This window comes from Oncorhynchus mykiss, chromosome 21 (assembly GCF_057628025.1).
Source record: "Oncorhynchus mykiss isolate SJ-2025 chromosome 21, ASM5762802v1, whole genome shotgun sequence".
Taxonomy (NCBI): Eukaryota; Metazoa; Chordata; class Actinopteri; order Salmoniformes; family Salmonidae; genus Oncorhynchus; species Oncorhynchus mykiss.
In genome coordinates this window covers 29,653,363-29,678,273 of record NC_143042.1, presented here as the reverse complement: position 1 = coordinate 29,678,273, position 24,911 = coordinate 29,653,363, and positions in this window count along the sequence as shown.

Genomic DNA, 24,911 nt, shown 5'->3' with positions numbered 1-24,911 from the left:
CCACCTCTCCCTCTCTCCTTCCTCCACCCCTATCCCCTCGGTGGCTTTCTCAAGTCTCCATCCGCCTCTCTCTTTTTCTCTCTCTCTTTATGGAGGTGACGTGAATCCTATTTATATTTTGTGTCTACATCTGATTCTGCTGAACGAGTCTGGTGCACTGGGAGCTTGACGTGCTTAATCTTATTATAGGCGCGCATGCACACTCAGTGAGAGAGAAAGAGAGAGACACAGCCCGCAGCAGTGGTATCATTAAGAGAAGTTGATGGCAGACACATTTATGACATCGCCACAGAAACAGCTTTTATCTCGCTGTCGGGGTGTGTGTGCCTGCCTATCTGTGTGTGTGTGCGCGTTGCTGGCACTCTATTCCCTATATAGGGTAAGTAGTTCCCCATGTTCCCTGGTCAAAAGTAGAGTACTAAACAGGGGATTAGGGTGCCATTTGGGATGCTGACAGAATATTAATAAGATCGACATCATCATCCTGTCATCGCCTGGAGGAGAAGAGAGAAAATGAGAGGAGGGAAAATGGGAGGAGAGGAGGATAGGAGGAGGGAGAGGCTGATGAGGAAACAAGAGGAGAGGAGAGAATAGGGATGATAAGATAAGAGAGGAGTGGAGCAGAGTAGGAGAAGGAGAGGTTGTGGATCAGATCTGTGTTTAGGAGCGTGTATGTGTGTTTCACTGTAGCACCTTTAGAGGGTACTGTTGGGTGTGGGTCAGATCTATGACTGTGGGGACCTGGGCCCCTTTATGCCCATCCTGGGGGCCACACTTTGCTGGGTTCTGGGGCCAGGACTCTCACTGGTGAGTTGGCTAGTATGTGTGTGTGTGTGCGCGTGTGTGTGTGTGTGCACCCCCTCGTCCCCGTCCCCCTAATATACAGAGAGAGGAGGGTATGGCAGGGAGGACACTGGTAGAGAGTGATTAAAGGAACAGTTAAAACCAGCTGTCATGTGGCTGATGGAGTAGAGCAGCTAGCGTGGGCTCTCTCTCTCTTTCTATCTCTGTTTCTCTTTTTATGAGCAACAAGCACCTCAGAGGGAGGGAGAGAGATTTGTCTCCAGCCCTCAGCTTCTCTCTCTTCCTCCCTCCCTTCCTTCCTCCCTCTGTCCCTCTTCCCTCCCTCCATCTGTCCCTCCTCTACCTCCTCTCTCTCCCGCCTCTCTTTTCCACCCATTTGTTTGCCCATCAAATCATACAGACGGATATGGAGACCCCAAATATGTGAAGGCCTTCAGAAGAGACGGGCTGGAAGGCGGATGGACAGACAGAGAGTCTATCTCAGCCTTGGTGGATCTGATGAGATTCTAAACATTCAGAGATCTGGTGAAACAAACACACAACTGTCTGACAACTTTATTGAGAGACTGGTCGCCATCTCTTTACTACAAGGTCTTATTCACAGCCTAACTCAGAGAGAGTGAGTGAGTGAATCGTACTGGGCGACTTCAACCTCCTGACGTATGCCTTCGAGAAGCCCTTTCCTGCAGTCAAATGACCTAGTGGCCTCATGGGTGGAATCTTATTAATATTTTTAATAATTTAACAATGAACAAAAAATATGTTTTCACAGCTGAAAATTCGGTGTTTGTATGTCAAACAGTTTTTTTATATTTCAGTCTCTGCACATAAAGTCTAATATTGGGATGCAAACTCCAAATTAAATACATTTCAACTCTTTATCTGACATGGTACAGGTGTCTTCTTTTTTGTAAGCCCAATGTGTGTGATGTGTATACTTATGTTTCATAGTGGATTTGTTTAAGACTACCAAGACATACTCTGACTCTTATTTAGCCCACTGCAGTAAAAGTAAAAATTATTCACCTCTTTCTTTACACTCCTTTCCTGAGGTGGAGGAAAGGAAGGATATGAATACACAGAGGAATCTGCATTAGCTCCTACCAAGCTAGCACATTTGGTTCCTTGGAAGTGGTTGGAACTACAAAGCCATACATTTCCTGACTGTTAAACTGAAAGAAAATTCAAACGCCCTGCGAACAGAAGTGAAAATGTTGCTTGTTCTGGGAACGTATATTTTTAGGTTGCATGGAGGTTCTGAAAACATTTTACTTTGGTTCCCTGAAAGTTTTCTTGGGAGATTTTATCAATGCTCTGCGAACAGAAATTAAAGGTTATTTTAAGGTAATTAAATAATATTAAGAGAATATTCTATAAATGTTGTGAAAGATTTGTTATGGTTATTTTTGAATGTTTTCTTATCACTTAATGAACAACATTTAAAGGTTATTTAAAAGTAACTTTCACTGACTTCCTGTAAAAGTTATCATACTGCAGTAGTCATACGGCTGCCGCAGGATTCTATGGCAAGTTATTTAAGTGTCAGCCATTGTTGCCATTAATGCTAGTTAGTGCTAGTTTGACCACCAGAGGGCATCTTTGAGAAGCATTTTACTTTTTGTAATATTGGCTGTACTAGAGAACTTAAAAAAAATAAAATGTAAGAGCATAGCATATGGGTTTGATTTTAAGAAATGTAGCTTAACCTTTTGTGACTAGGGGGCAGTATTTTCATTTTTGGAAAAATAACATTCCCGTAGTAAATGGGATATTTTGTCAGGACAAGATGCTAGAATATGCATATAATTGACAGCTTAGGATAGAAAACACTCTAAAGTTTCCAAAATTGTAAAAATATTGTCTGTGAGTATAACAGAACTGAAGTTGCAAGCGAAAGCCTGAGAAAAATCCAATCCGGAAGTGCCTCATGTTTTGAAAGTGCTGCGTTCCAATGCGTCCTATTGAGCAGTGAATGGGCTATCAACCAGATTACTCTTTCTCCGTATTCCCGAAGGTGTCTACAGCATTGTGACGTAGTTTTACACATTTATGTTGAAGAATACCCGTAAGCGGCTACATTGCGCAAGTGGTCACCTGGTGGCTCCCAGAGTGACTCTCGCGTAAAATACAGGAGGTAGCCATTATTCCAATCGGTCCTACTGAAAAACGAATTGTCCCGACGGTTATATTATCGAATATATATTTGAAAAACACCTTGAGGATTGATTATAAACAACGTTTGCCATGTTTCTGTCGATATTATGGAGCTAATTTGGAATATTTTTCGGCGTTTTCATGACTGCAATTACCGGGCGATTTCTCAGCGAAACGTGAAGAACAAACTGAGCTATTTCGCCTACAAAAATAATATTTTGGGAAAAAAGGAACATTTGCTATCTAACTGGGAGTCTCGTGAGTGAAAACATCCGAAGCTCAAAGGTAAACAATTTAATTTGATTGCTTTTCTGATTTCCGTGACCAAGTTACCTGCTGCTAGCTGGACTATCGATAAACTTACACAGATGCTTGTATAGCTTTGGCTGTAAAGCATATTTTGAAAATCTGAGATGACAGGGTGATTAACAAAAGGCTAAGTTGTGTCTCAATATATTTCATTTTTGAGTTTCATGAATAGGAATATTTTCTAGCAATATTTATGTCCGTTGCATTATGCTAATTAGTGTCAGTCGATGATTCCCTCCCTCATGCGGGATGGGGAGTCGCTAGAGGTTTTAAATAAGTGTGGCCACTTGCTCAACGTGGTCCCTTACGGCTATTCTTCAACATAAATGCGTAAAAAGACGTCACAATGCTGTAGACACCTTGGGGAATACGTAGAAAACGTAAGCTCATTCGTAGCTCATTCAAAGCCATAGTCATTGGCATAAATTGTTTTTCAAAAAATGCAGCACTTCCTGATTGGATTTTTATCTGGGTTTCGCCTGTAACATCAGTTCTGTTGCACTCACAGACAATATATTTGCAGTTTTGGAACCATCAGAGTGTTTTCTATCCAAAGCTGTCAATTATATGCATAGTCAAGCATTTTTTCGTGACAAAATATCTTGTTTAAAACGGGAACGTTTTTTATCCAAAAATGAAAATACTGCCCCTAGAGTCGCAACAGGTTAACCAGGTAGGCTAGTTGAGAACAAGTTCTCATTTACAACTGTGACCTGGCCAAGATAAAGCATAGCAGTGTGAACAGACAACAAAGAGTTACACATGGAGTAAACAATTAACAAGTCAATAACACAGTAGAAAAAAAAGAGAGTCTACATACATTGTGTGCAAAAGGCATGAGGAGGTAGGCGAATAATTACAATATTGCAGATTAACACTGGAGTGATAAATGATCAGGTAGAGGTACTGGTTTGCAAAAGAGCAGAAAAGTAAATAAATATAAACAGTATGGGGATGAGGTAGGTAAATTGGGTGGTCTATTTACTGATAGACTATGTACAGCTGCAGCGATCGGTTAGCTGCTCAGATAGCAGATGTTTGAAGTTGGTGAGGGAAATAAAAGTCTCCAACTCCAGCGATTTTTGCAATTCGTTCCAGTCACAGGCAGCAGAGAACTGGAACGAAAGGCGGCCAAATGAGGTGTTGGCTTTAGGGATGATCAGTGAGATACACCTGCTGGAGCGCGTGCTACGGGTGGGTGTTGCCATCATGACCAGAGAACTGAGATAAGGCAGAGCTTTGCCTAGCATGGACTTGTAGATGACCTGGAGCCAGTTGGTCTGGCGACGAATATGTAGCGAGGGCCAGTCGACTAGAGCATACAGGTCGCAGTGGTGGGTGGTATAAGGTGCTTTAGTAACAAAACGGATGGCACTGTGATAAACTGCATCCAGTTTGCTGAGTAGAGTATTGGAAGCTATTTTGTAGATGACATCGCCAAAGTCGAGGATTGGTAGGATAGTCAGTTTTTCTAGGGTAAGTTTGGCGGCGTGAGTGAAGGAGGCTTTGTTGCGGAATAGAAAGCCGACTCTAGATTTGATTTTAGATTGGAGATGTTTGATATGAGTCAGGAAGGAGAGTTTACAGTCTAGCCAGACACCTAGGTACTTATAGATGTCCACATATTCTAGGTCAGAAACATCCAAGGTGGTGATGCTAGTCGGGCGTGCGGGTGCAGGCAGCGGACGGTTGAAGAGCATGCATTTGGTTTTACTAGTGTTTAAGAGCAGTTGGAGGCCACGGAAGGAGTGTTGTATGGCGTTGAAGCTCGTTTGGAGGTTAGATAGCACAGTGTCCAAGGAAGGGCCGCAAGTATACAGAATGGTGTCGTCTGCGTAGAGGTGGATCAGGGAATCGCCCGCAGCAAGAGCAACATCATTGATATATACAGAGAAAAGAGTCGGCCCGAGAATTGAGCCCTGTGGCATCCCCATAGAGACTGCCAGAGGACCGGACAACATGCCCTCCGATTTGACACACTGAACTCTGTCTGAAAAGTAGTTGGTGAACCAGGCAAGGCAGTCATTAGAAAAACCGAGGCTACTGAGTCTGCCGATAAGAATATGGTGATTGACAGAGTCGAAAGCCTTGGCCAGGTCGATGAAGACGGCTGCACAGCACTGTCTTTTATCGATGGCGGTTATGATATCGTTTAGTACCTTGAGCGTGGCTGAGGTGCACCCGTGACCGGCTCGGAAACCAGATTGCACAGCGTAGAAGGTACGGTGGGATTCGAGATGGTCAGTGACCTGTTTGTTGACTTGGCTTTCGAAGACCTTAGATAGGCAGGGCAGGATGGATATAGGTCTGTAACAGTTTGGGTCAAGGGTGTCTCCCCCTTTGAAGAGGGGGATGACTGCGGCATCTTTCCAATCCTTAGGGATCTCAGACGATATGAAAGAGAGGTTGAACAGGCTGGTAATAGGGGTTGCGACAATGGCGGCGGATAGTTTCAGAAATAGAGGGTCCAGATTGTCAAGCCCAGCTGATTTGTACGGGTCCAGGTTTTGCAGCTCTTTCAGAACATCTGCTATCTGGATTTGGGTAAAGGAGAACCTGGAGAGGCTTGGGTGAGTAGCTGCACGGGGGGGGCGGAGCTGTTGGCCGAGGTTGGAGTAGCCAGGAGGAAGGCATGGCCAGCCGTTGAGAAATGCTTTTTGAAGTTTTCGATAATCATGGATTATCGGCTCTCTGCAGTAGACTGCAACTCCTCCCTCTTTGGCAGTTCTATCTTGACGGAAAATGTTATAGTTGGGTGACCGTGTTACCTAGCCTCAGTGCAGTGGTCAGCTGGGAGGAGGTGCTCTTGTTCTCCATGGACTTTACAGTGTCCCAGAACTTTTTGGAGTTAGAGCTACAGGATGCAAATTTCTGACTGAAGAAGCTGGCCTTGGCTTTCCTGACTGACTGCGTGTATTGGTTCCTGACTTCCCCGAACAGTTGCATATTGCGGGGACTATTCGATGCTATTGCAGTCCGCCACAGGATGTTTTTGTGCTGGTCGAGGGCAGTCAGGTCTGGAGTGAACCAAGGCCTATATCTGTTCTTAGTTCTGCATTTTTTGAACAGAGCATGCTTATCTAAAATGGTGAGGAAGTTACTTTTAAAGAATGACCAGGCATCCTCAACTGACGGGATGAGGTCAATATCCTTCCAGGATACCCGGGCCAGGTCGATTAGAAAGGCCTGCTCGCAGAAGTGTTTTAAGGAGCGTTTGACAGTGATGAGGGGTGGTCGTTTGACTGCGGATCCATAGCGGATACAGGCAATGAGGCAGTGATCGCTGAGATCCTGGTTGAAGACAGCGGAGGTGTATTTGGAGGGCCAGTTGGTCAGGATGACGTCTATGAGTGTGCCCTTGTTTACAGATTTAGGGTTGTACCTGGTGGGTTCCTTGGTGATTTGTGTGAGATTGAGGGCATCTAGCTTAGATTGTAGGACTGCCGGGGTGTTAAGCATATCCCAGTTTAGGTCACCTAACAGAACAAACTTTGAAGCTAGATGGGGGGCGATCAATTCACAAATGGTGTCCAGGGCACAGCTGGGAGCTGAGGGGGGTCGGTAGCAGGCGGCAACAGTGAGAGACTTATTTCTGGAGAGAGTAATTTTTAAAATTAGTAGTTCGAACTGTTTGGGTATGGACCTGGAAAGTATGACATTACTTTGCAGGCTCTCTGCAGTAGACTGCAACTCCTCCCTCTTTGGCAGTTCTATCTTGACGGAAAATGTTATAGTTGGGTTTGGAAATTTCAGAATTTTTGGTGGCCTTCCTAAGCCAGGATTCAGACACGGCAAGGACATCAGGGTTAGCAGAGTGTGCTAAAGCAGTGAGTGTCTGCATGTCTGATGTTGACATGCATGAAACCAAGGCTTTTTCGATCACAGAAGTCAACGAACGAGGGTGCCTGGGGACATGCAGGGCCTGGGTTTACCTCCACATCACCCACGGAACAGAGGAGGAGTAGTATGAGGGTGCGGCTAAAGTCTATCAAAACTGGTCGCTTAGGAGCACGTGATGCCGCGGAGCTGAGCAGACGTTGACAAACCGAGCTCTTCAAAATTATTCTATTTTTACCTAAATAACAACGTTGAAACAATATTCTAACATCGGCTGATAAATTGTCAAGTACTTACCATCCCAAAGAGCCATGGACCTCCGACCGAGAGGCAAGAAAGAAGACCAAAACGTTGTTGATTCCCAAGATAACGATAATGCTACAGCTAGCAAGATTAGCATTAGCCCTCATAACTCAGACGACAGTTCCAGACTGATGCTCTCAGCAGCTCTTGCGAGCCTGCCGACATGCTGGCTACTCTCCTCCGGGTAATTCAGGATGGTAACAGAGGTCTTTCTATGGAAATTGATAAGAAATAGGCTGAACTCCATTCTTCCATTGAGGACCTGAAATCCTCCATGAATGATCTCCTTTTGAGAACGACTGAGGCAGAGTTGCGCATTAGCACAGTTGAACATACCATCGCTAGACATGACCAGGTCTTGATACAACTGCAAAAGGACAATGCCTACCTAAAAAAACAAGGTAGAACAGATGGAGAGAGTAGACGTAGTAATATCCGTGTGGTGGAATTGAAAGAGGACAGCGAGGGCCGTGACCCGGTCTGTTTCTTCACTCAATGGATCCCGGAGGTCCTAGGCATAATCCACTTCACCAAGCCGCTGGGAATCAAACGCGCCCACAGAACATCAGCGCCGAAACCCTGGCCAGATGAGCCCCCACGAGCCGTCCTGATGAGGTTCCTCCGTTTCCAAGACAGAGAGAAGATACTGCAACTCGCAAGAGCCAAAGGGGACATCACCATCGATGGAAAGAGGGTCAGCCTTTTCCCAGATATGAGCGCGGATCTCGCCAGACGTCGCAAGCAGTTCAGACCTGCCGCCAAAGCACTGAAGGAGAAGAACATCACCGGCTACCTCATCCACCCTGCGCGGATGAAAGTTCAGTACAAAGGCCGAAGCCATCTCTTCAACACACGGGGAGAAGTGCACACGTTTCTCAAAGAACTGAGCAACGTCTGAGCCAGGAAGGTCTCTCTGGGGGATAAAATGCAGTTCGCTTGTTTTCTCTTATCCGGACTGAACTGCTGGTATCTCCCGGTCACTATAATTGATTTGTACATTTTCAACTAACCGTATCTTTCCGGGGTGAGTTCTATTACATTTACAGGAGAGTATATTTTGGTTTAGTCCATATCCACTGGGCGAAGCAATAAGTGGGCTTAGGCCCACTGCTTTCCCCCTCATTTATGTTAATCTTTCGAAAAGAGACTCAAGCAGCCCTTACCGTGGGCAGTAAATATTCAGCCATAAATATCTATTCACAACGTTTGTTTTCAACTTAGAGCTCGCAGGTTTTAGTTTACGCCAAGGTTTAGCTAGTAAGAGCAAGATGGAAAGCGAGCAGCAACGTATCTCTACAAGTGTATTCATGTTTGATTGTTGGGATTGTTGTTTTAGTCTGATGGGATTTTTATAATTTTTTTCTTCCTTTTGTCTATGTTTATTGTTTCCTTCCTAAAGAGACACATAGGTCACTTTTGTGCTCAAACCAAAGTTGAAACATTTCCTAATTATCTGCATATGATAGATTTCTATTCAATTACATATTTGAAACACAACCTATGCTTAATCCACTAAAATATGTCACATTCAACGTAAAAGGTCTTAACAGCCCGATTAAAAGGAAAAGAGTCTATACATACCTTAAGAAATTAAAGGCTGACATTGTGTTTTTACAAGAAACACATCTTACAGCCAGTGAACACAAGAAATTGAAGAGGGAATGGGTAGGACAAGTTTTTGCATCCTCTTTTAACTCCAAAGCAAAAGGACCTGCAATTTTGATAAGTAGACACATCCCCTTCTGCGTCAACAACACCATCTCTGATCCCTCTGGCAGGTTTGTTTTGGTGCAGGGGCATATGTTTTCAGAGGCTTGGACCCTATTGAATATTTATGCTCCTAACTTCGATGACCATATGTTTATTCAGAATATCTTCCTTCAGGTCGCTCAAGCACCACCAGGATGGCTACTGGTTGGTGGAGATTTTAATTTTTGCTTAGATGCAGTTCTTGATAGGTCTTCTGATAAACCCTCACTTCTTACCAAAGCTGGCAAGCTCACCATGTCATTCATGAAAGATCTCAATTTACTAGACATCTGGAGACAGTTGCACCCACAGGATAGGGACTACTCTTTTTATTCACACCCACACAAGACACACACACGCATAGATAACTTTTTACTTTCAACACAACTGTTTCATAGAGTGTTAGATGTCGAGTATCTCCCCAGATTGCTTAGTGACCATTCTCCTCTGGTATTATCAATCTCCATTCCTACCAAGGTAAATGGAGCATATAGATGGAGACTAAATTCTACACTCCTAAAGCAACCTGAATTTTGTGCATTCATCAAAGAGCAGATCAACATTTTTACTTTGACAAACAAACCCTCTGCTCCTGACAGCTTCATTCTTTGGGACACATTGAAGGCCTATCTGAGGGAACATATAACATTCTGAAAACATATCAAGCTGAGAGGGCCATCACTAAATCAAAACAGCGTTATTACGAGCTTGGAGAGAAAGCTCACAAAATCTTGGCATGGCAACTGAAAGCAGAGGAAAGTAAGAGGACAATTAATGCCATAGAAACTCTTACTAATGAGATATCTTTTGACCCTACTGAAATGAATCATTCTTTTAAGAAATACTATGAAGACCTCTACACTTCCCAATCAAGTGACGATCTATCAGAGATCGACTCCTTTCTCTCCTCTCTCAACCTCCCATGCCTGTCAGGGGAAGACAGCGAGCGCCTGAGTGAACACTTCTCAGTTCCTGAATTGTTGGAGGCCATTAAATCCTTACCTTCTAGTAAATCTCCTGGGGAGGATGGCTTCCCTACAGACTTATATAAAGAATTTAGGAAGCTGTTGGTCCCCTACCTTATGGAGGTACTTAAAAAAGCCAGAGAAGATAACTGCTTTCCAGAGTCCTTCTCTCAAGCAGTGATTACTGTAATCCACAAGAAAGGGAAAAACCCACTAAAGTGCGCCTCCTATAGACCAATCTCTCTCCTTAACACAGATTGTAAACTGGTCACCAAGATGCTATCTAAGAGACTGGAGTCATGTCTTCCCCTGTTGGTCAACACAGATCAGACTGGCTTCATAATTAATAGATTGTCCTCCAATAATCTCAGAAGATTCTTTGATATAATTCACCTTGCTAACAAAAACAAAATACCTAGTGTCGCAGTCTCCCTCGACGCTGAAAAGGCCTTTGATAGGGTTGAATGGCCATACCTCTTTCGTATCTTGGAAAAGTTTGGTTTAAGTACCGTGTTTGTAAATTTGATAAAAATCACTCTACAAATCTCCTAAAACTAGGATTGCTACCAATGGGATGACTTCCTCCTCTTTCCCTCTTTATGGGGGAACAGACAAGGTTGCCCAATTAGCCCCCACCTCTTTGCCCTCGCCATCGAACCGTTGGCTGAGGCTATTAGAACGTGCCCTGACATACATGGCTTTGAGGTGGGCCCCCATACCCATAAATTATCACTCTTTGCAGACGACCTTATCTTATTTCTAACAAACCCAGAACACTCCCTCTCTCACTTGTAGATCCTACTACAGTGTTATAGTTCTTTCTCTGGATATAAGGTCAATTTTGATAAAAGCGAAATCTTACCGTTGTCTGTCTTTGACCATCATACCATCAAGCACAAGTTTCCTTTTAGATGGTCGCCTATGGGCTTCAGATATTTGGGCATAATGGTGGATGGTAATCTGAACAACCTCTATCAACTCAATCTGGCCAGTTTGTTGCAAAAGGTGGAGGTTGACCTTTGTAAATGGATGGATTTACCTCTCACTCTACTGGGTAGAATCAATGTAATTAAAATGAATGTCCTGCCCAGATTTCTATATCTGTTTCAATCTCTCCCTATCCCTGTTCTCGCAGCATTTTTTTCCTCTCTCGACAAGCTGACCAGACGGTTTATCTGGCACGGCAAAACCCCTAGGGTTGGCCTGGATAAACTGACCCTTGATTACAGTCAAGGGGGCTTAAACCTCCCCAATTTTAGAATGTACTACTGGGCTGCACAGTCTAGGTTTCTGGCTCAGAGGTTTGACAATGGTCCCTCTCCCTCATGGTTGAACATTGAAAAGCTTGAGGTAAATGACGACACTGGGGCAGAATTGTTTTACAAATGGGACAGAAAATCTATAAAAACCATCACAGACAGCCCTTTAATCATACATTCTGTCCTGGCATGGTGCAAACTGCATGAGCTGTTCGGACGAGAGGGATTCCTTTCCCCTAAAACCCCTTTATGGAACAATAGATTGATCCCTATGTTTTTCCAGAATAGTAACTTTAGACCATGGTCTGATAAGGGGATCACTCTTCTGGAACATTGTTACGAGGAGGGAGTTCTTATGTCTTTTGATCAGCTGAAACAGAAATACCACTTGCCTAACAGGGACTTCTTTAGCTACCTACAACTACAAAACTTTATTAGGGTGACTCTCAAGGGACAATGGAACCTACCTAAGATGTCACCTATTGAACAACTCTGCCACGCAGACCAACCACTGTTCAAGACCTTTTCCCGTGTATACGATGCTCTTATGTCAGGACTAACACTGCCTGGGCTAGATAAACCCCGACTGAGATGGGAAAAAGATCTGGGTATTGATCTTAATGAGGATCTATGGAGTGACCTATGCAGGGATGGTGTTACATCCACATTGAACTCCAGATACAGACTGATCTAGTTTAATTTCCTCCATCAGCTCTATATCACCCCATCTAGACTGCACAAGTTCAACCCAGATATCTCCTCCCTATGTTTTAGATGTGGCTCAGATGAAGGAACATTCCTCCATTCCACTTGGCAGTGTTCAAAACTACACGGTTTCTGGCAGGGGGTATGCGATACCATATCCTCAATTCACGGGGTTGCATTCCCTTTAGACCCGGAGGTCTGTCTACTGGGTAACTTTACTAACACCAATCTTAGGCAAAGCCATACTATAAAGCTAACAGAAATATTGCTAGCGATTGCCAAGAAATGTATTGCCTTGAAATGGAAATTGGATTCCTTCCTGCCAGTTGCAATGTGGCTATCGGAAGTTAATAGTTGTATCCCTTTGGAGAAAATCACTTACTGCTTGAGGAATAAGTTAAATACATTTTACAGAATTTGGCAACCTTTTATTGGCTATATGTAGAATCTCCCCCCACATCTCATTGATTGAATCTATATATAATCCTCACATAATGTTTCACACGTAATGTATAATATGTAGCCTACGGCAGGTGATCCAATGTCTCGTTATAATTTTTTTTATTATTGTATGTTTGTATATATAATTATAATAATTTTTTTTGTTAGGCTCGTCTGTTACTGTCACTTTGTCCCATCGTTGTCTAATATCTTTTCACGTTTGTTTTGAATGTTCTTAATTGGAAAATGCAAAAATAAAATATTTAAAAAAAATTAACAATAAACTGGTCGCCTAGAGCGTTGGGGACAAAGAATAAAAGGAGCAGATTTCTGGGCATGGTAGAATATATTCAGGGCATAATGCGCAGACAGGGGTATGGTGGGGTGCGGGTACGGCGGAGGTAAGCCCAGACACTGGGTGATGATAAGAGAGGTTGTATCTCTGGACATGCTGGTTGTAATGGGTGAGGTCACTGCATGTGTGGGAGGTGGGACAAAGGAGGTATCAGCGGTATGAAGAGTGGAACTAGGGGCTCCATTGTAAACTAAAACAATGATAACTAACCTGAACAACAGTATACAAGGCATATTGACATTTGAGAGAGACATACAGCGAGGTATACAGTAAACGCAAGTGTTGATTGGGAGAGCTAGCTAAAACAGCAGGTTAGACAACAGCTAATCAGCTAGCACAACAACAGCAGGTAAAATGGCGTTGACTAGGCAGAGAGGGTCGGATTAAATACACACAGAGTCTGAGTGCGGCTGGGGCCAACAGATAAAAACATAAACAGAATGGAGTACCGTGATTAATGGACAGTCCAGCAGGCATCAGCTATGTAGCCAAGTGATCACAGTGTCCAGCAGGCATCAGCTATGTAGCCAAGTTTACAGCAAGGATTTGGTGGAGTATTGGGCTCTAGCCGTGTATGAGTGTGGTTTGGGTGAACAGCTGAGTAGGCCGGGAAGTGGGCCTCAGGGATAGCTTCGGTAATGCATGCAAGCTAGCTGTGAAGATCAGAAGTAGTGGTCTAGGGATTTACGGCAGGAATCCGGCGTTGTTGTGGAGAGACAGTTATCCAGACTAAAAGAAAACTGGCTGGCTGTGCAGAAGGTAAAAGCCGCTAGCAGTGGCTAACAATGACTAAATAGCTCGTAGCTGGTTAGCTTCTGGAGGTTCTTGAATGTGTTCTAAAAATTAAAAATAATAGCGATTCCGTATCACATTGGGTGAGGCAGGTTACTGGAAGGTATAATCGAATTAAAAATCAAAAAGAGATTGAAAATAAATATGGGTCCGGTGAGTGGTTGGGCTAGCTGGGGACATGGCGATTCAGACAGTTAGCAGGCCTGTGCTAACAAGCTAACAGGTAGTAGACCGGGGCTAAACAAGCTAGCAGTTAGCAGACCGGGGCAGGCTATCAGTTAGCAGGCCGAATTCGCAAGCAAGCAGATAGCAAGGGCTAGAAAGTTAGCCTTTGGGGCACGTCGCGATGGGGTTAAGTCTGTTCATGCCTCTTCATGTGGTGACATCGATAGACCGGTCGTGGGTCCGGATATTGTAGCCCAGGAGTATGCTTCGGTGGTAAAACAGGAGCTCTGGCCGGGCTAGCTTCAAGCTAAGTGGATGGAAACACTAGCCAGGAGTAGTCATCCGGGGTTGCGGTTAGCTAGTTGTGAAAATCCAGATGAAAATGTTCCGTTTGCGGTGGGAATCCGGGGATAAAAATAATAGGTCCGTAATGCTCTGGTTAGAGTCGCGTTGTTCGACTGGCGAGAGCTTTCCGAGCTAAAGGTTAGCTGATGACCGCTAGCAATTGTTTGCTGACTGATAGATTCAGTGAAAATAAAAACCTCATTGATTTATCAAGACCAGTCCCCATGCTTGTCTCAGAGCAGCGTGAAATGGTGCTGAAATAGGCTATTGTTTCAAATCATATTATAACAATTGGATGACTGCGGGCCAAAACATAATAAGTATATAATATTAGCACAATTAAAATCGGCCTACACTACAAATGTAACAGGTTTAACACATATGATTAGTATATAATAAATTCAGTGACAATAAATTAATAATTTGTTCTGATTATGCGCATAAAATCACTCTCGTCAATTATTATTTTCATATATTTCTTTGTGCTTTGATTGGTGGGGAAAAACAGGTTTATGTAGCCTACTGTAGGCTACACTACTTTTTTTACATTAACATTTGTTCAGAACAATTTGCTTGATAGCAATATAAAATGTAATCTTTCCATCTTTTCCATATTTGACAAGCCAGTGTGTCTTATATGCAAAGAAAATATCGCAGTTTGAAAATAATTCAATCTCAGACTGTGCATGACACAAGTAATTTGAATCCAAGATTCGAACTTTGAGACCTTCCCTCCCCATATAGAGGCTCCGAAGAAATATACTCCAATTAAACCCTCTTGTTGTTTGTAAAGTCGAATTAAAATTATTGTTGAAATGAATTATTCGATTGGGGTAGGTCTTCTCTATCTGTTGGTGTGCAACACTTGCATAACAAGTGAGCAATACTTTTCATTTAGGTACGGTGACTTCCTTCTTGGGACATTTGGGAGTACATTTGAAGTCGCAAGTTTACATACACTTGGGTTGGAGTCATTAATACTAATTTTTTAACCACTCCACACATTTCTTATTAAACAAACTATTGGTTAAGACATCGACTGTGCATGACACAAGTAATTTTTCAAACAATCGTTTACAAATGATTTGATGGTTTCCTAACAGCAAGTGTTTTACTGAGTCCTCACTATCACAATTCCAGTGGGTCAGAAGATTACATACACTTAATTGACTGTGCCTTTAAAAAGCTTGGAAAATTCTAGAAAATAATGTCATGGCTTTAGAAGCTTCTGATAGGCTAATTGACATAAATTGAGTCAATTTAAAAGGTGTACCTGTGGATGTATTTTAAGGCCTACCTTCAAATACAGTGCCTCTTTGCTTGACATCATGGGAAAAATCAAAAGAAATCAGCCAAGACCTCAGAAAAGAAATTGTCAACCTCCAAGTCTGGTTCATCCTTGGGAGCAATTTCCAAACACCTGAAGGTACCACGTTCATCTGTCCAAACAATAGTACGCAAGTATAAACACCATGGGACCAAGCAGCCGTCATACTGCTCAGGAAGGAGACACGTTCTGTCTCCTAGAGATGAACGTACTTTGGTGCGGAAAGGGCAAATCAATCCCAGAACAGCAGCAAAGGACCTTGTGAAGATGGAGGAAACAGGTACAAAGTATCTATATCCACAGTAAAATTAGTCCTATATCGACATAACCTGAAAGGCCAATCAGCAAGGAAGAAGGAAGGAAGACACTGCTCCAAAACCACCATAAAAAAGGCAGACTATGGTTTGCAACTGCACATTGGGGACAAAGAAAGTCCTCTGGTCTGATGAAAAAAAGATCATCGTTATGTTTGGAGGAAAAAGGGGAAAGCTTGCAAGCCGAAGAACACCATCCCAACCATGAAGCACGGGGGTGGCAGCATCATGTTGTGGGGGTGCTTTGCTACAGGGGGGAACAGTGCACTTCACAAAATAGATGGCATCATTATGGAGGAAGATTTTGTGAATATATTGAAGCAACATCAAGACATCAGTCAGGAAGTTAAAGCTTGGTCGCAAATGGGTTTTCCAAATGGACAACGACCCCAAGCATACTTCCAAAGTTGTGGCAAAATGGCTAAAGGACAACAAAGTCAAGGTATGGTTGGCCATCACAAAGCCCTGACATCAATCCTATAGAACATTTATGGGCAGAACTGAAAAAGCGTGTGCGAGCAAGGAGGCCTACATCCTGTTTAAGTGTATTTGGCTAAGGTGTACGTAAACTTCAACTGTAGCTAACAAATTGTCAGCCAACATCACGTGTAAGGTAACTTATTTGAAAAGTCTACTTTGTTACATTTTTAAGCTACCGCGAGGATGCGCTCTATCAACTCTGCGGCTTGAGCATGCTTTTGGTACACTGTCGATAGTGCGCTGTACTTGGGGCAAGAAGGTTGAGGGTTTGAAACATGGTCCCTATTGTTTCATTTGAAGTGGTGCACAATTATCAGTTTATTATTTGGTTTATATTTCCCATTCATTGTCAGTTGGTCCCAATGCACTACTGTGTCTCAAAAGCATAATCAGTGCTCTAAATCCCCCTTGGTCGTTAGGGCAATTCTGGTCTCTGATAGGACAGGTTCACACCTAGCTCGGCTATTAGACGATTCTATAGTAAAGGTTGAATAGTCTATTGTTCAGCTATTAGCCCCTCTCTTGCAACAAATGGATGTCTATTTGTCAAGAGCAAAACTTTATTTTCAATAAAAAAATAATTGTTCTGAAAGCAAAAGAGGCTTCAAAGTAAAACATTTGCAATCAACTATTTTGTAATAGAGCACAAAACTTAATGCATTTTATTACCCAAAAATGTATATGAAAACAAAACAATTTAATTTTGCCATCAACCACCCTCCATTTTGGCTGTTTTTTAAGTGTCAGTTTGGCCAAATTGGTGAAGGTATACATTTTGAATGGCATAACTATACAAAATACCAAAATGGTGGGGACCACAGACCACTTCTCAGTTCCTATGCTTCCTGGCTGATGTTTTGGTCACTTTTGAATGCTGGCGGTGCTTTCACTCTAGTGGTAGCATGAGACGGAGTCTACAACCCACACAAGTGGCTCAGGTAGTGCAGCTCATCCAGGATGGCACATCAATGCGAGCTGTGGCAAGAAGGTTTGGTGTGTCTGTCAGCCTAGTGTCCAGAGCATGGAGGCGCTACCAGGAGAAAGGCCAGTACATCAGGAGACGTGGAGTAGGCCGTAGGAGGGCAACAACCAGCAGCAGGACCGCTACCTCCGCCTTTGTGCAAGGAGGAGCACTGCCAGAGCCCTGCAAAATGACCTCCAGCAGGCCACAAATGTGTCTGCTCAAACGGTCAGAAACAGACTCCATGAGGGTGGTAATGAGGGCCCGACGTCCACAGGTGGGGGTTGTGCTTACAGCCCAACACCGTGCAGGACATTTGGCATTTGCCAGAGAACACCAAGATTGGCAAATTCGCCACTGGTGCCCTGTGCTCTTCACAGATGAACGCAGGTTCACACTGAGCACGTGACAGACGTGAAAGAGTCTCGAGATGCCGTGGAGAACGTTCTGCTGCCTGCAACATCCTCCAGCATGACCGGTTTGGCGGTGGGTCGGTCATGGTGTGGGGTGGCATTTCTTTGGGCGGCCGCACAGCCCTCCATGTGCTCGCCAGACGTAGCCTGACTGCCATTAGGTACAGAGATGAGATCCTCAGACCCCTTGTGAGACCATATGCTGGTGCGGTTGGCCCTGGGTTCCTCCTAATGCAAGACGATGCTAGACCTCATGTGGCTGGAGTGTGTCAGCAGTTCCTGCAAGAGGAAGGCATTGATGCTATGGACTGGCCCGCCCGTTCCCCAGACCTGAATCCAATTGAGCACATCGGGGACATCTTGTCTCGCTCCATCCACCAACGCCACGTTGCACCACAGACTGTCCAGGAGTTGGCGGATGCTTTAGTCCAGGTCTGGGAGGAGATCCCTCAGGAGACCATTCGCCACCTCATCAGGAGCATTCCCAGGTGTTGTAGGGAGGTCATACAGGCACTTGGAGGCCACACACTACTGAGCCTCATTTTGACTTGTTTTAAGGACATCACATCAAAGTTGGATCCGCCTGTAGTGTGGTTTTCCACTTTAATTTTGAGTGTGACTCCAAATCCAGACCTCCATGGGTTGATAAATTTGATTTCCATTGATAATTTGTGTGATTTTGTCGTCAGCACATTCAACTATGTAATGAAAAAAGTATTCAATAAGAGTATTTCATTCATTCAGATCTAGGATGTGTTATTTTAGTGTTCCCTTTATTTTTTTGAGCAGTGTATATCAATCAGTATGGCGAGGGAAAGTCAGGGAAAGCTAAATCTAAGTGTAGATACAGTGCCTTGCGAAAGTATTCGGCCCCCTTGAACTTTGCGACCTTTTGCCACATTTCAGGCGTCAAACATAAAGATATAAAACTGTATTTTTTTGTGAAGAATCAACAACAAGTGGGACACAATCATGAAGTGGAACGACATTTATTGGATATTTCAAACTTTTTTAACAAATCAAAAACTGAAAGATTGGGCGTGCAAAATTATTCAGCCCCCTTAAGTTAATACTTTGTAGCGCCACCTTTTGCTGCGATTACAGCTGTAAGTCGCTTGGGGTATGTCTCTATCAGTTTTGCACATCGAGAGACTGAATTTTTTTCCCATTCCTCCTTGCAAAACAACTCAAGCTCAGTGAGGTTGGATGGAGAGTATTTGTGAACAGCAGTTTTCAGTTCTTTCCACAGATTTTCGATTGGATTCAGGTCTGGACTTTGACTTGGCCATTCTAACACCTGGATATGTTTATTTTTGAACCATTCCATTGTAGATTTTGCTTTATGTTTTGGATCATTGTCCCAGTCTCAGGTCTTTTGCAGACTCCATCAGATTTTCTTCCAGAATGGTCCTGTATTTGGCTCCATCCATCTTCCCATCAATTTTAACCATCTTCCCTGTCCCTGCTGAAGAAAAGCAGGCCCAAACCATGATGCTGCCACCACCATGTTTGACAGTGGGGATGGTGTGTTCAGCTGTGTTGCTTTTACGCCAAACATAACGTTTTGCATTGTTGCCAAAAAGTTCAATTTTGGTTTCATCTGACCAGAGCACCTTCTTCCACATGTTTGGTGTGTCTCCCAGGTGGCTTGTGGCAAACTTTAAACGACACTTTTTATGGATATCTTTAAGAAATGGCTTTCTTCTTGCCACTCTTCCATAAAGGCGAGATTTGTGCAATATACGACTGACAGAGTCTCCCACCTCAGCTGTAGATCTCTGCAGTTCATCCAGAGTGATCATGGGCCTCTTGGCTGCATCTCTGATCAGTCTTCTCCTTGTATGAGCTGAAAGTTTAGAGGGACGGCCAGGTCTTGGTAGATTTGCAGTGGTCTGATACTCCTTCCATTTCAATATTATCGCTTGCACAGTGCTCCTTGGGATGTTTAAAGCTTGGGAAATCTTTTTGTATCCAAATCCGGCTTTAAACTTCTTCACAACAGTATCTCGGACCTGCCTGGTGTGTTCCTTGTTCTTCATGATGCTCTCTGCGCTTTTAACGGACCTCTGAGACTATCACAGTGCAGGTGCATTTATACGGAGACTTGATTACACACAGGTGGATTGTATTTATCATCATTAGTCATTTAGGTCAACATTGGATCATTCAGAGATCCTCACTGAACTTCTGGAGAGAGTTTGCTGCACTGAAAGTAAAGGGGCTGAATAATTTTGCACGCCCAATTTTTCAGTTTTTGATTTGTTAAAAAAAGTTTGAAATATCCAATAAATGTCGTTCCACTTCATGATTGTGTCCCACTTGTTGTTGATTCTTCACAAAAAAATATAGTTTTATATCTTTATGTTTGAAGCCTGAAATGTGGCAAAAGGTTGCAAAGTTCAAGGGGGCCGAATACTTTCGCAAGGCACTGTATCTACACTTAGATTTAGCTTTCCCTGACTTTCCCTCGCCATACTGATTGATATACACTGCTCAAAAAAATAAAGGGAACACTAAAATAACACATCCTAGATCTGAATGAATGAAATACTCTTATTGAATACTTTTTTCATTACATAGTTGAATGTGCTGACGACAAAATCACACAAATTATCAATGGAAATCAAATTTATCAACCCATAGAGGTCTGGATTTGGAGTCACACTCAAAATTAAAGTGGAAAACCACACTACAGGCGGATCCAACTTTGATGTGATGTCCTTAAAACAAGTCAAAATGAGGCTCAGTAGTGTGTGGCCTCCAAGTGCCTGTATGACCTCCCTACAACACCTGGGAATGCTCCTGATGAGGTGGCGAATGGTCTCCTGAGGGATCTCCTCCCAGACCTGGACTAAAGCATCCGCCAACTCCTGGACAGTCTGTGGTGCAACGTGGCGTTGGTGGATGGAGCGAGACAAGATGTCCCCGATGTGCTCAATTGGATTCAGGTCTGGGGAACGGGCGGGCCAGTCCATAGCATCAATGCCTTCCTCTTGCAGGAACTGCTGACACACTCCAGCCACATGAGGTCTAGCATCGTCTTGCATTAGGAGGAACCCAGGGCCAACCGCACCAGCATATGGTCTCACAAGGGGTCTGAGGATCTCATCTCTGTACCTAATGGCAGTCAGGCTACGTCTGGCGAGCACATGGAGGGCTGTGCGGCCGCCCAAAGAAATGCCACCCCACACCATGACCGACCCACCGCCAAACCGGTCATGCTGGAGGATGTTGCAGGCAGCAGAACGTTCTCCACGGCATCTCGAGACTCTTTCACGTCTGTCACGTGCTCAGTGTGAACCTGCGTTCATCTGTGAAGAGCACAGGGCACCAGTGGCGAATTTGCCAATCTTGGTGTTCTCTGGCAAATGCCAAATGTCCTGCACGGTGTTGGGCTGTAAGCACAACCCCCACCTGTGGACGTCGGGCCCTCATTACCACCCTCATGGAGTCTGTTTCTGACCGTTTGAGCAGACACATTTGTGGCCTGCTGGAGGTCATTTTGCAGGGCTCTGGCAGTGCTCCTCCTTGCACAAAGGCGGAGGTAGCGGTCCTGCTGCTGGTTGTTGCCCTCCTACGGCCTACTCCACGTCTCCTGATGTACTGGCCTTTCTCCTGGTAGCGCCTCCATGCTCTGGACACTAGGCTGACAGACACACCAAACCTTCTTGCCACAGCTCGCATTGATGTGCCATCCTGGATGAGCTGCACTACCTGAGCCACTTGTGTGGGTTGTAGACTCCGTCTCATGCTACCACTAGAGTGAAAGCACCGCCAGCATTCAAAAGTGACCAAAACATCAGCCAGGAAGCATAGGAACTGAGAAGTGGTCTGTGGTGCCCACCTGCAGAACCACTCCTTTATTGGAGGTGTCTTGCTAATTGCCTATAATTTCCACCTGCTGTCTATTCCATTTGCACAACAGCATGTGACATTTATTGTCAATCAGTGTTGCTTCCTAAGTGGACAGTTTGATTTCACAGAAGTGTGATTGACTTGGAGTTACATTGTGTTGTTTAAGTGTTCCCTTTATTTTTTTGAGCAGTGTATAAACAGCTGAAGATGCGCTTTACCAAAACAATGCTGTGCGAAACATGCGTGGCTCCTTCCGGTATGAATCTTCAATGGTGAATGAACCTCTTTACGCCAGAGTTTACTACATGGGTTAGTCTTCCAACACATAAACATTACATATTGTCGTTTACCTCAGCTCATTGGCTATCTACCCAGCTAGATTTCAAGATGATCAGTGGTCATTGGGTTAAAATAAAGTCAATCAACGAAACAGCGGTCATATCTTTGGTGCACAATGATATCATTACTTAGTCTTCAAATTGGTTTCTTTCAGTCAATACGTCCCGCGAAATGACCCATCGGGTATGGTTGTGTTACAAACAAACCAGTTGATTGCAATGAAACCAAACATGACTGGAAAAGTCACGTTTAGTGTGTGTATTTACATCGAATGTGTCGTCGAAAATGGAATGAGACGGAATTCACGACACAAGCTGTTCACAAAATGTTTCGTGTTAGGCTATAAAAATGAATTTTATCAAACAAAAGACCATTCATTGTGTAACAATGAGCTTTGGGATTGCAAACAGAGGAAGATCGTCAAAGGTAAACAATTTATTTTATTGCAATTTGTCATGTTACGCCTGTTCTGGTTGAAATAGTTTTTATTTATGGGGCTTTGTTCTCAGATAATCGCATCGTATTCTTTCGCAGTAAATACTTTTTTAAATCTGATAAAGCAGTTGGATTAGCAAGATTCTAGGCTTTCAACCCATGTGAGACACTTGTATTTTCATGAATGTTTAATATGACTATTTATGTAGCGATCACCGTATGACATCACACTTGCTCAGATCCACGTGTTCCCACCGTATCCCCCTCCAATGGCTTAGACTTGCAGGGGTTAACAAAAAGCTTCCTTTCCAGACCCGTGTGGTCATAGCTCTCCATGCGCAACAAATTCAAGTCTAATGTTTAGGTAAAAAAATTTAACCACCATGCCTGGAGTATCCAGCAGACACGGATACTCTCGGACTATCTCGACCCCATTCTGTCTGGTAGACTGAGCCCTCTGGATCGCGGTCACCTTCATGTACTCCGCAACCTGGTTTGCCTGCCAGATGTTCAGCTACTTGGTCATCTGGGCTGCCCAATCACATTTGACACTGTTGTGTGCACAAAGTGTTCAATTAATTATGAATTCCTTTAAAACAATCAGTTTTCAAAATACACAACTCTTTCAACATGTACCTGGCAAGACAGCTACTGCTCATGCTTGGTGTCCACATTCCTATGTATATCCTGAGGACCTTCCCACGTGTATAAAAAAGGTTGCATTTACAGAATACTCACTAAATGTAAGGCTTTTACGTTCTTCATTAACTTCCGACTATAGTTGAGTTGTCCAAAAGCAAGAGAATTTTCTGGTCCATCTCTTCCCTTCTACCCTCTATTTTGCAGCAGAAAAGCTAATCAGTTGCACAAGTGAATGCATTAAACTGAAATGTGTCTTCCACATTTAACCCAAACCATATGAATCAGAGAGGTGCAGGTGGCTGCCTTAAAACAAAATACACATCTTCGAGGTGTGGGAACAGTTGCTGTTGGGGGTTAACGGCCTTTAAGGGTAGAAAGGCAGATTGCTGATTAGAATCCCCGAAGCAGCAAGATGGAACAAACTACACTATCTATATACAAAAGAATGTGGACACTCATTCAAATTAGTGGATTTGGACATTTCAGCCACAACCGTTGCTGACATCTGTATAAAATCGAGCACACAGCCATGCAATCTCCAGACAAACACTGGCAGTAGAATGGCCTTACTGAAGAGCTCAGTGACTTTCAACATGTCACAGTCATAGCATACCACCTTTCCAACAAGCTTCACAAAAAGACGTGCCCCGGTCAACTGTAAGTGTTGTTATTGTGTAGTGGAAACGTCTTGGAGCAACAACGGCTCAGCCACACAAGCTCACAGAACTGGACTCCAGAGTGCAGAAGCACAGTGTGTAAAAATTGCCTCTCTTTGGTGGCAGCACTCACTACAGAGTTCCAAACTGCCTCTGGAACAACGTCAGCACAAGAACTGTTCGTCGGGAGCGTCATGAAATGGGTTTCCAAGGCCGAGCTGCCGCACACAGGCCTATGATTACCATGCGCAATGCCAACCCTCGGCTGGAGTGGTGTAAAGCTCGCCGCCATTGGACTGGAGCAGTGGAAACGTGGTCTCTGGACTGGTGAATCACACTTCACCATCTGGCAGTACAAGGGGCAAATCTGAGTTTGGCAGATGCCAGGAGAACACTACCTGCCCGAATGCATAGTGCCATCTGTATAGTTTGGTGGAGGAGGAATAATGGTCTGGGTCTGTTTTTCATGGCTTGGGCTTGGCACCTTAGTTTCAGTGAATGGAAGTCTTAACTCTACAGCATAAATTGACCTTCTAGAGGATGTTTTGCTTCCAACTTTGTGGAAAGCCCTTACCTGTTTCAGCATGACAATGCCCCATGCACCGCAAGGTCCATACAGAAATGGGCCATTCAGAAATAGTTTGTAGAGATCAGTGTGGAAGAACTTGCCTGGCCTGCACAGAGCCCTGACCTCAACCCCATCATACAACTTTGCGATGAATATGAATGCTGACTGCGAGCCAGGCCTAAAAACCCTGCATCAGTGCCCGACCTCACTAATGCTTTTGTGGCTGAAAGGAAGCAAGTCCCAACAGCAATGTAAAGCCTTCCCAGATGAATGGAGGCTGTTATAGCAGCAAAGGGGGGCAACTCCATATTAATGCCCGTGATTTTAGAATGAGATGTTCGACTAGCAGGTGTACACATACTTTTGGTCAATTTGTGTATCAGTTACTGGCACAACAATCTTAACCACGAAGCTTAGAAGGAATATTTTAAAGGGATAGTGTCACCCACATTTCTAAGCCTTGTCAAATGGTTGAACAAATACAAGGGAGTGAGAAAATAGTACCACCTACTGCTGTTGTGCCCTTGTGCAAGGCCCTTTACCCCTAAATGCCCATGAGCTGCTCCCATCATGTCACTTTAACAGAATCTGTGAAAATGACCAATAAAGAAAGAATGGTAAAATTAAGGCCAGACTATGGTAGCTGTGTATGTAATTTATCTAGTACCAAAGTGGCCGCATGGTTCTAATAGGCTGTGGTGAAGTTTAAGGTCAACTCTAACGTTAGCTAGCTAACAG